This window comes from Trifolium pratense, linkage group LG4 (genome assembly GCF_020283565.1).
Source record: "Trifolium pratense cultivar HEN17-A07 linkage group LG4, ARS_RC_1.1, whole genome shotgun sequence".
NCBI lineage: Eukaryota > Viridiplantae > Streptophyta > Magnoliopsida > Fabales > Fabaceae > Trifolium > Trifolium pratense.
Window position 1 is genome coordinate 21,235,375 of NC_060062.1, and position 5,869 is coordinate 21,241,243.

The 5,869-nt window shown below is 31.3% G+C and overlaps 1 long non-coding RNA gene across 4 annotated transcripts; it reads right to left on the bottom strand.

The window, feature by feature from the left end:
* Positions 1–254: 254 nt before the first annotated feature.
* LOC123920054 lies at positions 255–4,465 on the bottom strand. 4 transcript variants are annotated; one of them, XR_006813397.1, is made up of 6 exons: positions 3,218–4,465; positions 2,831–2,884; positions 2,409–2,718; positions 1,672–1,707; positions 1,441–1,512; positions 255–693 (listed from the first exon to the last, which is right to left on the bottom strand). It is a non-coding gene; the product is annotated as an uncharacterized LOC123920054 (long non-coding RNA). The 4 variants fall into 4 exon arrangements; XR_006813399.1 differs by having other exon boundaries at positions 1,441–1,707; positions 2,831–2,997; positions 3,218–3,295; positions 3,955–4,454; XR_006813398.1 differs by having other exon boundaries at positions 1,441–1,707; positions 2,409–2,490; positions 2,627–2,718; positions 3,218–3,879.
* Between the last annotated feature and the right edge of the window lie 1,404 nt (positions 4,466–5,869).

Genomic DNA, 5,869 nt, shown 5'->3' on the forward strand with positions numbered 1-5,869 from the left:
TTAGATCATATTACTTAACATTTTGATGCACTGTACGAAATTAAATCTTCAAAATGTTCACAAATGGCTAATCATCGGATCAGACATATAGATAATAAGAAAGTTTGGATCTACATAATAATTAACTACTAAAAATCATTTATAAAAAGATTAGAAGTAAATCATATATATGCCTAAAAAAGTTTCAATGCATCGGAATATTCATGAAATGTCATATAAATGGATTATGATAGTTTGTCGCACCACATGAAATCTTAACATCATTATCAAAAATAGATTAGGAAAAGACTTAAAACAGCTTTAAAATATACTCAGAATCTTTTTCACTCAACAATTCCACTGTATAAGTTGCACTAAAAATTGAAAAAATAAAATTGTACACCTCAACAGATTTGCTTACACAACTAAATTGAGAACAAAGTAGCCAACATAAGTGCCGTCAAGAATAGCTAAATAATCAGTTTCCATACACTGCACATCTAAGTTATTTTGCTTGTCATTTATGCAAAGCTCTTCATTAGCTAACCCTTCCCAGTTTGAGTTGTTTTCTATTATGGTCATTGACTTGACAACTTCCTTCTCGATTAGTTTGGATAATTCTGAGGGAAAACTCCTAATTATATTTGGTAGTATCTTATGACCAACCTCAAGATCAAAAGGTAGTGAACCAATATACTATCTGCACTTTCTTGTCTGGACAGAGAAGAAAGAAATCACAAGTTTCACCAAGCCATTCCAATGGAAATAAGATAAAAAGGAATTGTAAGAGAACAATCAAATGCAACACAGTAATGATTCAAAATTTTAAGAGTCGTGGTTTTTAGAGATAAGTCATATACATGCACATATGCAATCTAGTTCTAAACATAAAGCAATTAATAATTTGAATTTTCAAATAGACCATTCTATTTGTACGATAAAAACTCACTTATGTGTCCATCAAAACCAGCACCAAATAAAAGTGTTATTGATGGAGATTGTTTTGTTATCATGAAGTTGGTAATTAAGAAAATAGACATGTTGTGACTACAAAATAGCAAATGGGACATAGAAAACAAATATTAACTTAAAACTTAATTAAAACGTAGTTCAAATTCTCATCCTTAAACTAAGGCCAACTACCCTGGGTTGATGGGTTGATTACATGTTACATGTAAAAGTCCACAAAAAGATATTCCAACAGCAAACCTAAACAACTTTGAAACTGCAAATATAAAATTGGATCTAATATTTTACTGCATTCCACGAAATTAAATCTGCAGTGTGTTCACAATGGCTAATCATCATATAAAACATATATAGATAATAAGAAAATAAATCAGTATAAAAAATAAAGGTTCCCAATTATTATTAAATAATTTGACTTATATCATTATAGTAAATAGCAAATCCAATAAGGAAATAAGAACTACCGAGTACAGAGATGTATTTTAAACTTACAGCCAATATCATCATATTCAGATCCATCCAACTACTGCATATTTGTAACAACCAATACCTTAGCAATGAATCCTGCAAAAATTAGGGACAAAAATCAGAAAAACAAACAGGCAGAAACACAACAGAACATTCATATAAAAGAAAATTCTGAACAAATAAATATAAGAATGTTGTGTAGTTTAACCGTAGAAGCTCTGAAACTTTAAAATCATAAATTTTTCCTCTCCTTACTATTTCACATTCTTTTTCCTTGACTTAGGTAGCACCCTGAAAAAAGGTAATCAAACCAACAAATAAATAGAAAATGAGTAATTAAAGAATAATTAATGATATTTGACAATAAAAGATAACCAAACCATCTAGTTGAAACACTTATTGTAATAAGATATACATAGTTCAATAAGATATATCTTCCTATAATCTAAGAAGACACTCTAATGAGAGACAAATGTATTTAAAATCTAGAGAATGACTGAATAAAAAATTAGCAAAATATGTAGTTTGAACACTTAGTCATTCTAATAATTTGAGCAAATCACAAAACATGTAGTTTGAATACTTGAATGATTCTAATAAGATATGAGACTAATCAAAACATGTATTTTAAATGCTTATCCCAAAAACATGTGGTTTATATGGTTCGTATATGTTAATTAAATCAAAATATAATAAAGAATAAAGAAATAGTAGTTAGGTAAAGTTTCAATTCAATTATCCAAGTTCAAAGTCAAATCATACACATAAACATGTAATGGTGAGGAGGAGGAGGAGGAGAGAACTACTATATATTGGCATGATACTCCTTTTCAAACATATATACTCAAATATGAGAGATTGAAAGTTCTTAATTTTTTTTAGGCTTATAAATAACATAACAATAAAATTAACATCAACTAAAATTGTCACAAAGCAAACCATCAAACCAAAACACCATTAAAAAAACAAATAATCATTAATAATAATAATACCACTTGAACCGGTTCCTAATAGTGGTTCCGACGGTGTGTCCTTGTTTGGTTCCATCCATTGCCGCTTCAATCTGTTACTTGTCTGTTGCCGGAAAAGAAAAAAAAAAGGATTAGAAATACAATTGAATAAAATTAGGGATTTCAAAAACGAAAGAAATTGAAATATTGAAGGGGGAAATACATGAAATATGAAAGAAGGATTTGGGTGAGAAGAGAACCTAATATGTAAGAATAAAAAGAACATGAAATCAATAGTTAGTGTTGTATATTTCATAACCTATCTTACTCAATCAAACCCTAATTTGTGAACCTGAACAAACCATAAAACATTCCAAAAAGAAAACAAAATCAGAAATGATCAATCAACATCAAATTGAAGGAAATAAAATAAAACAAAATAGAATTGATTTGGAAACCCATACTTTGAAGCTTGAGGCTGCCGCCACCTTCATGGTGCGTGTGCTGCTTCTTCATTCCTTATGAGAGAGATGGAGGAAGAAAAAAACAAAGTGAAAATCGAAATTTTATTAAATAGTGCAACAGAAATAAAATTTATAATTCAAGCCTTCATTTATTCTCTTCTTCTTTGCTGCAGAGAAAAAAAATGTAGTCAAGGAATGTCATTGACATGGTTTTGAAAGTAAAAAAAAGTACTAACCAAAAGAAAAACTATTTTTCATGCATTCTATAGTGTCCAAATTTCCACTGGTACTAACCAAGTATTATTTATTTAAGATAAAACACAAAACCAATGGCAGTAGTAGCAGTCAGAATTAAAAAAACTTTGAAGATGTGAAGTGTAAACTTACCCATATCTGATTCATTATTCCAGTAGAAGCTTGATAACCTTTAGTACACCCTCTAAATAAACAATATCACCCTTAATTCTTGAATACATCACATCATTCCCAATTTTGTGGAAAAAGAGACATAAAATGGACATCAAAATGAAACTGCTATGAGTAAGAAAGAAAAACTACATAAATGGAAAACGAATGAAATAGCAAAAAAAGTAACCATCCCTTTACAAATAACAAATAAAACAAATTAAATTGATACAAATCTTCAAAAAAAAAAAATCTGAAATTTAACAAATACAAATCATATTGCAGTGAAGAAAACCATCTAAATTATCCCAATAACAACTTCTAAAATGTAGGGATTATTAGCTAAAAGATAGAAACAACTAATTGATAGGATATTTTATATCAGTAGTTGCTAATTTGAAATCAAAATAAAATGAGGTTGTTATCAATTGAGAAAAATTAGGAACTGGGGTTATCCAACAATCAAAACTTATTTACCAAAAAAAAAAAAACAGAAAAATCCAGTAACTACAAACTTTGCTGCAAGCTCAAAGTGAAAATTGTAGAAATCTCGAGTCTTTACATACATGAAAGGAAGAAATCCCAATTTGAACATGCATTTAATTAGTCATGAAATCCAAAGCAAAAAAAAAAAATCATGAAATCCAAAGGAAAAAAAATCATGAAATCCAAGGCAAGAACAAAAATAGAAAATTAGAGAGAGAGAACAAATGACATACCTTTTCTCAAATTCATTAGCAGAATCCATGTAAGTTGAAAGAACAGAAATATAATAGATCTGGAATAAAAAAAATGATCTGTAAATCAAAAACGAATATGGATCTGAGGTGCATACCTTACTTCATCATTCGTTCTCGTCGCTGGGTTTGTCAAAAGAGATGGGGAAATGAATGAATCCGAAAATTTGTGTGTAGAGAGGAAGCTTGACCCTTTCTAGTCATGGAGAGAGAGAAGTTCCAGGAGTTAAGAGAAGATGGAGAGAGATGAGTAAAAATGTGAGTTTAGATATTGAAAGAGAGGGAGAAATTGAATTTTGAATTTGATTCCAACTGTCTCCAAATGAAAGTGACCTTAGCCAAAAGAAAGAAACAAAGCAGAGGAAGAAAACGACGTCTCAATGGTTTCTTCTGCCAGCAATTTTTTTTTTGTCCGTTTTGGGCTTAAACGCAATGGGCCTTGCATTTTCGACCCACTTTTCTGGCCCTTTGATCATTTGTTCACACTTTTTTCCCTCCATCATCAAATTTGAAAACATTGCCTAAATGGGGTTAAAATTTTGTCTACACATGAAACTTGAAATCCTATGTGGACTACCTTAGAGGATGACACCTGTTTTTTTTTGCTATTTGTTGTTTTACACTTGTGTAGTTTGAGAGATAAGACAATATAAATATCGATAAACGGGAATATTCCATAATCACATTCTTCTTGTTTGTTATCCCTCCCTAGTCAACTTCTTAAGCTTCCTCAGTGCCACCAGGTAATGAAAGCAGAGACTCTGTATACACCACCATTTCGTATCTTCCAATGCGACGATCAGGAAAGGAGCGATACTATAGCTGCTCTCCTTTGTCATGAAACTTCACTAATCCACCATGAGCAAATATTCCAACTATATCACCACAATTTGTAAAGCATAATGGGGAAAATCTCCGAGCAGAATGAAAAGAAAAAGTAAGAGTCTTAGTCCAAGATGAATGCAGTGCATATTCTTGCGTCAACAGTTTTCATCTCTTGCACCACAATCCGGAACAGGATATCCTGCTGTAAAATTTTCACGCAGTTTCACGCAGTTTTGGATCTCAGCCGTCCGATCATAAATGAATGGTTCAGATTACAAACAGTTGATTTTAGTAATATATAATCTTGACCGTCTGATTTTAATCTAACGGCTGAGATCCAAAACCGCGTGAAACTGCGTGCAAAATGCACTGCAGCAAATCCAGATCCCCACAATCCATGCACCTATATGTCCGCCAAATACAAACAAATCACAATCAAGACCTAAATGAGAACCAACCTCAATTTGTTTCCAGTCAATCGAATCAAAATATGGAAATATGTCACAATATGTGTAGGTCCCTAAAACAACCAAGTAATCCCAATTTGTTTCCCACTTTGAAATATGAGAACCAACCTCAATTTGTTTCCGGTCATTATTTTGGAAGTTATCCCAAAATACTTCAAAATTTAAAACATGTTTTTTCATTTCTTCCCCACTTTTCATTCTTCTATCCTCTCTCTCCTTTTCTCTGATTTTTTTTTTATAATTTTTTCTATAATTCATCTCTATGTGATCAAACTTTTCATGAAATTTTTAAAATTCTCGAAATAATAACTTCTCCAAATATTTCATGGAAACATGCGTTTCTTCCTCCATTTTTTTAACGAGATAAAAAGATGATACATCATACCTGATTTCAAGAGTCGGAGCTCTAACACCAACTGATAAGCGACTGTCAAATAACCGATTATCCCAAAACTTTAAGGTGTTAGGATAGAGTCATATCAATGGTTTTATATTATTTCTAACACGCCCCCTTACGCAAGAGGCCACTTGGGCTTGAAGCGTGGATAATACATAGGCCCACCTATCATATGCTTAAATTCCACTTTTTAATTAGAAAGTGAGGG